Source organism: Octodon degus, unplaced genomic scaffold (genome assembly GCF_000260255.1).
Source record: "Octodon degus isolate 3935 unplaced genomic scaffold, OctDeg1.0 scaffold01564, whole genome shotgun sequence".
NCBI lineage: Eukaryota > Metazoa > Chordata > Mammalia > Rodentia > Octodontidae > Octodon > Octodon degus.
The window spans coordinates 1-7,717 of NW_004526140.1; the positions used below are offsets into that span (position 1 = coordinate 1).

Here is a 7,717-nt window from a genome sequence, read left to right on the forward strand (position 1 = left end):
GCTCGAGTGGAAGCGGAGCGCGAGCGCCCAGCCCCTAGCGGAGGCCGAAGGGGCCGGGAGGGCGGCAGCGGGACCTGGCGCGGCTTGCGGCGACCTCGGCGACCAGGCCGACTCTGCTGGACGGTGAGTCCAGGGGGGCAGGTTGGGGCTCCAACCTGGGACCTACGGAGCAGCGGGGCCTGCGAGGGGATGAAGGCGGCAGGACCAGCCTCGCGCGGAACTGTTGGGAGCCGAGGGTCCTCTGCAGGGAGGCGTGGGTTGTGGGCTGCGGGTAGGTGACACGGTTGGGCGAGGTCGGGAGCTCGCGGGGCGAGGGAGGCGGAGAAGGTCCCGGGAGAGAACGGTTGGGGGAGCGCAGGGTGGGCTTCGCCGGTCCCAGCGCTCTGCCTAGAGGAGGTGTGAGGTGTGTCCCGAAGGCCGTGTCCAGGGCCTCAGCCATAGACGTTGGTCTGTAGCCCTCCCGCGGTACCCCAAGACTCCTTCCTCCTCTCGCTCCAGATTCTCCCAGGGACTCTCTTAAGAGTCCGTCACCCTCTTTGCTATCTGCCTGTAGAGTCCCTCAGATCTGCTCTTGTAGCCTCAAGCAGTGCAGTGCAGGACAGATCTCCTATTGCCTCCATAAGTGAAGGAAGAGTTTAGGCTCGAGCAGGTGGGTGGGTTGGCCGAGGCCACCAGGTTTCTTGGTGGGATTGGTGAGAAGGCTCGAACTCCCAGACTCATGTGCCCTCTGCTGTACTGCAGTTAAGTTCTGGTGGCTTAACAAAGGATGATTTGAGCTGCATCATTCGATTTTGTACAAATAAAGTCTCAACCATTGCACTTTCTTCCTTTATTCAGAGCATCCTGTGGGTTTTCCAGTCTTCAGTGGCTGTGAATCAGTGAAAAACTAGATGAGTGTTGTGTCATAGAATTCATTTTTTTTCCTCTGACGTGTAATGGCAGCAAATTATTTCAGTAGAATTTTATGTTCTTCACCATGGAAATCTCAGCCCCCGTAAGGGCGTATGGGTTATAACGTGCACCTGGGCATTGCTACTGATTTGCCCTGGTCTTTTCTGAGGACATGTTAGGACAGTCTCCCATAAGGTTGAGTTATGGGGAAGTTTTGTGAACTTTCTGGGTAGATTTTCATGAAGGACATTCCTGCATGTCGTAGGGCAGATTGCATGTTATGACACTGCTTGTGTTTTTCTTTCCCAGATCTACCGCCGCTTTCACAGCCTTCCACATTTTTCCAAGAGTAGCAGAAAATGAAGAAATCCCTGGTGAGTTTTTTTGTTTATGTGTTTATTTTTTGGTTTATAGGATACCTTAGGAATTAAATAAAGGTTCCCACTTTAAAACGGGAAATGCAAATAGGTAAAAGATATGGGCAGGCAAGATGGGTTGTGATTAGTGTCAGGCATTCTTGTCTTGCCCATTCATGTAGATAACACAGTCCTTAAAGAATCTTGAAAACCAGGGTAGAGATGTGTCTCATATCTTTGGAATTCATAGCAAAAAAGGACAAAAGCATCCATTCTTTGCCTTACATTGATCATAAGCAAAAACACATTTGTTTCCTCATGGATTTTAAAGATACCTTTGATTTGATTGGCCTTTCCATGTAACAATCTTTAAACCATTGCTACTAAGATCTTACTGGTCCTTCATGGATAAGAAAGCAGAGTATGTTCAGCTCAGGAAGGACTCAATGCACATGACTTTTCTGATGATTAGGACATTGCTGTTCTGTGTATGTGTTGTTTTTACTGCTCAGTCCACAGATGCACATGGATCCTCTGAAGGAACAGCCTTTTCTCCCTTAAACAACTCTCTAAATAGTTCTCTCTCTAGTCACTCAGGGTTGCACAGTGCACAGTGCAGTGATGAGTCGCAGGCAGAAGTGCCTTTATTTGCTATTTCATTTTGTCCTGTAGCCCACAGTTTCAGTCGTGTCCCTGGCCCTCCCCAGTCTTGTGCTCATAGAGGTTGCCAGTGACCTAATGTTTGCTTTCAGTGGATATCTGCAACCCATACACTGGTGACTGTTCATCCATCCTTACCTTAGCCTACTTTGCTGGGTCCTTTGTCAGTGTCAGTGACGGCTCTGGATTTCCTGTGTTCTCCCAGCTTTGCTCATGTACCCTCCTGTGCTCTGTTGGTTCCTGAACATGGGGCCTTTGTCCAGCCACCTGCTGAGCATCTCCGTGGACTAGGTCCACAAGATACCTGAAGTTAACAGAAGCAGTGGGTCAAAAAAATCATTTTCAGCTGTCCAGAACAAGGAATTCCTTCCAAGCTTCTCCCTTCTGTTGCCACATGTAACCTCACGTTTGTGAGTTTTATACTCTAGATGGTTTTTAACCTTTCCCCTGATCCTGTCTCTGCGATCATGACTTAGGCTCTGTTTTTGTCTTTGGGCTGTGTCCGTCACTTCCTGTCTGTGCTGCTCCTTCTTTCCTTTCCTTGCTCAAGTGCATTTCCCATCTTGAGTGTTTCTTTAGTCAAGATCCTGCTGGATCCTCACAAGAATCCCTTCAGAGGCCCCTAAGTGGTTAGGAAAACAAAGTTGTCAGTGCACTGGGAGGGAAAAGAAGATGGGGAGGGCAGGTTTGAGAAAAGTCACAAGTAGGTTTTTGCCATTTTATGTTGTGTTATGTTATGTCATTTTAGTTTATTTTATTTTAGTACCAGGAATCACACTCAGAACCTCACACTTGCCAGGCAGGTGCTGTGTGCTGAGTTGTAACCCCAGCCCTGATTTTGTCATTTTAAACTGGGGTTGTTCACATACATGTCAGTGACAGGAAGACAGGGTGTGTGTTGGGCTTCAGCAACAAGTCTGGGCTGGGAAGCTGGGTTGGGAGGTGGACAGGGATGAGCTCAGGGCTTTTCTACATACAGTGTCTGCCAGAGGAGGAGGGGCTGGTACTAAGCCAAGAGGGAGAACTGTAAGCATGAGATTATAGAGTGCTGTTCACAGTGAAGTCCAGGGGCACAACCAGCATAGGGTTCAGTCCCTGCCCTCAGGATTTGCTTGGCTGGACCTTGGGGTAAATCCTGTCAGATTCAGGAATCAGACTTGGTCTGTCTTTAACTTAGAAATTCTGCCCCAAAGGGGAGGAGAGAAATTGTCCCATCTCTGGAGCACAAGTTGAAGTCCCAAGAGTATTCTGTTGTGTTGTGATAGAAGGAGTAACAAGGCAGTAACCCAGAGGGGAACACACAGAAGTGATGTGTGGAGGCGAGGGGCACGAGACTGGAGGGCTCCTTGAGTCAGCCAGAGGAGACAGGGTTGCTGTTGTAAGCGGATGCACAGTGCGCAGTGTCCTTCCCGTGTGCTGCTTTTCTCTGGGAAGTAGGTCCTGCACCACCAAGGCAAAGGTGAGGCCAAGGGCTTGGTGGGGAGCTCTGAGGCCCAGCTAGGGGTTCTCTCCTCATCTCCTACAGCACGAACACTTTGTTCTTTGGGTAGCTTGCGTCTTGTATGCATGCTTCTCAGCTGGAAGCAGTGGAGACCAGTCATTCCCCAAGGACCCGGCTCCTGCTCTTCCTGGAGTTACAAAGAAGCTTCCTATGTGTTGCTCCTGTTCTCACCTAGCATTCTGTCTCTTGTCTTGGCAGATAATGTCATAGCTCCTCAGGTATGGAGATGAGCTTTTAAGAGGCCTTCTTAACCTTAAGGAGCTCCTGGTTTCCATGGAGAAACAGTTGACAGAGTAATAGGGATGCTGAGGGGAATGTGGGGGATTAGTCCCTGGGAAACCTGGAGTGACAACAAAGCAGAAGTCTGGTTTTCAGTGTTGTCCCAGTGTCCTGACCAGGGCCCCGGGGAAGAGGTGGGGTTCCCACAGCGATAAAGCCTTTTGGGCTGAGGGTTTCAGATGTGTGGCTGAGTGCCCAGAACAGCATGGAGTAGGGTGGTTGGGGTACCATGCAGGGATCTGGAGGGCCAGTGAAGGGACCATGAGATCGGGGAGTGGAGATAAACACTAAGAAGAGCAGGATGTCATCAGATAAAAGGATGTAATACAGAAATTAACAATGTGGAAGGCATTTGGAACACTGCTATGTGTGTGGAGGTGGGGATCAGAAATGGCCTTCCAGCCTACCTGAGCTCCCAGACAGGGAGTAGGACACAAGATTGTCAGTGGGCTGGGGGTTGGCATCTTTGTCATGAATGAGACTTAGGTTTGAATGTATTTATACATTTATTTAGAAACCCTTTTCTTTCAGTGATTAGGCTATGTTCTATAGTCATTTTGTTATGTGGGTATCACAGAGTTTTTAGCAATCCCTCCCCGTGCAGCTTCTGATTAGTAACATCTTGCATTAGTGTGGTACAATTGATAAACCATCTTGAACACATTATTATCATTTCTTAAAATGAGCCTGCACACAGTGGCACCCACCTGTAATCACACCTACTAGGAGGCCAAGGCAGAAGGCTCAGAAGTTCAAAGCCTGCCTCACTGCCCACCCTCCAAAAAAAAGAAAAGAAAAAGACTATTTCCTCAATGTATAGTTTGCTTTACTTTTTCTTTTTTTTTTTTTTTTTTTTTTTTTTTTTTTTTTTTAGCAGAACCGGGGATCGAACTCAGGCCCTTGCACTTGCCAGGGAAGCGCTTATTCCACTGAGCCCTATAGTTTACTTTAGGGCTACTCTTTAGGTTTAAACAAGGGCTGATACCATGTATCCAGTGTCATAGTCTGATCCAGAGATGTTTTCCTACTTTAAAAAACCTTTTGTGTCCCCTCTTTTCATCCCCTCCCTTCGACCTCAAGCTCTGGCAGCTGCTGATCTTTTTATTGCCTTTCTGTTATCATCTTTCGCAGATTGTCATATGGTTTGAACCACACAGTAGCTCTTTAGACTGACCCGTTTATGTGAAGTGCCCAATATATTCATGCAATCTTTCTGCAATGTTGTTTTGTTTTTCTTAGGTTTGTTTTAGTTTGGTTTTGGTACTAGGGATGGCACTCAGGGCCTTGTGCATGCTAGGCAAGCTTTTTGTCTACCACTGAGCTACCCCCCAACCCTGCCTTTGCTTATTGACATGAAGTACAGTGTAACCATGGTACTCATGGTTAACTGAAGGCATGACAAGTACCAAAGTCTTTTGGCTGGAAAGGGTAGTGAACCATGAGGCAAGTTCTAGCGTTTATGTCAAGCAACAAATGACAACTGTACCAAGAAAATTATTATTTTATTTTGTGGTATCAGGGATTGAACTTGGGACCTTGCATTTTCCAGGTAGGTGCTTATGCTGCTGAGAAATATCCCTGGCCAAGGAAACATTTTTATTGTCAGAATGCATGGAGTACAGAATTTGATGAGTTTCAAAGCAGTAGAGTACTAAGATATGGCTATACTCTCAGATGTTTATACATTTTTCCAGTTTGGATCATGTAAGCAATATATTCTTGCAAGTTGTTTTCTCTTTTATTTTACTTTACAGCATTACCATATAACTGTTGAATATTTTCATCTTGAAAAATCAAGTACTATGTCATGTATGTGTGTGTGTGTGTGTGTGTGTGCACATGCGTGTGCAGGGACTTACTATGCAGCTCAGACTTAGTGATCCTCCTGTTTTCAGCCTCCCTAGTGCTGGGATTACAGGTGTGCACCACCATGCCCAGACTCCATCACTGGCTCAGCGTGCCCAGGGGTGAGGCCAGCGTAGCATGTGGTGCTAGGGATCGAACCCTGGCCCCTGTACTTACCTAAGCAAGCACTTAGTCTGCTGAGCTATCTCGCCAGCCCTAGTACTATATCTTTAAATGTCTTTGGGTGAGAAAGCTTGGTGCAGGTGGCAGCACCTGCTGCACTGTGTACTGAATTATAGCTTCTCAGTGGGACACATAGTGCTGTTACTGGGAGGACTTTGGTTCAGAAACATTAGTTTATCATTAGAATTTCTTTCCCTATATTGTTATGTCTGTCACACCTCTGTGCTTTGCTGAAATCATCTGAAGTCTTTGTTATTTCCATTTTATAATCCTTTCAAGTGCCGAAAACTCAACAGCTTTCCAGTTGTTTAAACATCTGGGGTTTTTTGCTTTATTTTATTGTGGTGCTAAGAATAGAACCCATGGCCTTGCTCGTTTTAGGCAAATGCTCTACCACTGAGCCATGTTCTCAGCCATTTTATTTTGAGAGTCTCAGTTTAGCATTTTTTTTCCCCTCAGCCTCCCAAATAGCTGGGATTATAGGGGTTCACCACTGTCCTTGGATCCTTTTATTTTATGGTTACTATTTAGTCCCGTTTTGAAAAAAAAAAGTAACATTCAGTATAGGACAGTATCAATAGATACCACTGATGAGTATGTATCGTGTCCAGAAATCAGTGTTAAGTACTTTTCCACGAAGCTCCCATTTCTTACTGGTATGGTAATGTGTGACAGGGACCACGGTCACTTTATTGTAGAAGAGGTGATACTGAAGGAGCCAGTTGTAGTACTGGTGCATTTGTGAATGGGGCAGGTTTATTAAAAAGATAGGTATTTTAAGATGGAATTTTATCAGTTTCCTAGTAGCTGTCTATCCTCAGGAGGGGGCCTGCCCCCCTTAGCTCATTTCTTTAAGTGGCTGCTTCAACAAGGCAGTCACGCTCAGGTTGCCGTGGTTCAATCCCTATAACTCAAGCCGCCCAAACCTGCCCTGAAGGCATTCAGAGCAAAAAATAAAGAAATAAATAAAAAATCCTTCTCAGGAGTGTGCCTTCTGCTCCTGGAATGTGTAAAGGGGAAGAAAGGGGAAGGATCAGAGTTCCCAGCTGGAGTTGGGAACAGCCAGGCCAAGCTGCTATTGACATTCCATGAGGCAAGCTACAAGCTTACCCTGCAATAAGATAGAAAACTAGGCTGGGGATATAGCTCAGTGGAGGTGAGCTCTTATACGTGTGAGGCCCTGGGTTCAGTTCCTAGGGCCACAAAGCAAAGCGAAGAGGCAGAAAACAAGCATGAAAGTTGCTTGGTTTCCTTACTGCTTTGTTGATTGTGACAAGAATTGGAGAGCAGTTCCTACTGGAGGAACAGGCTTAGGTAGGAATAACAGCTGAATTTCAGGTATATTGAGTTTAAGATCTGCAACTTGAGTGTCTGAAGTTCAGGAGAGAGGCCTGGGTTGGTGATAGAAATCAGGAAATGCTGGTCAAGAGCGGAAAGATTAGCCATGAAGCCAGGCAGGCCCACCGTCAAAGCAGCAAGTTATATAGCACAGAAAAAATGGCCAGATACTGAGCCTCAGGGCTATCCAACTTCAGAGTGATTTGGAGGAGAGAGGTGCCTGAGGAGTGTCTGGGAGGTGAGGTGAGAAGCAACACTAGCTGTGGAAAGCGTCCCAGTACCTGCCGAGGGCCCCGCAGACCTTGCTCGTCCAGGGCTGTACCTCCTAGTTAGGCTTCCAGCTAGCCAAGGTCATTCTTGGCTCCCAGGACAAGCCCAGTATTTTCTTTGTCTTAATGTATATGCAAGATCCCTGGGGCACTGTGTCTGATATGTGTGTTTTGCTCCTACGGTCTGACATAAAATAAGGTATACAGTGCTAATGGTTAACTTTTCCAGTGACAATGAGAAGATCTTGTCACTGTATGCTTTTTTCCACATCACCAGATTGGAGTCATGGTACCATTGCAGGGTCCAGTGTCATTCAAAGATGTGGCTGTGGACTTCACCCAGGAAGAGTGGCAGCAGCTGGATGCCGATGAGAAGATGACATACAGGGATGTGA

At 46.7% G+C, this 7,717-nt stretch overlaps 1 long non-coding RNA gene across 1 annotated transcript; it reads left to right on the plus strand.

Annotated features, from left to right (window-relative positions):
• Window positions 1-9: 9 nt before the first annotated feature.
• On the plus strand, window positions 10-7,711 carry LOC111814909. Its single transcript, XR_002819767.1, has 3 exons — window positions 10-123; window positions 1,201-1,265; window positions 7,624-7,711. It is a non-coding gene; the product is annotated as an uncharacterized LOC111814909 (long non-coding RNA).
• Window positions 7,712-7,717: the final 6 nt, after the last annotated feature.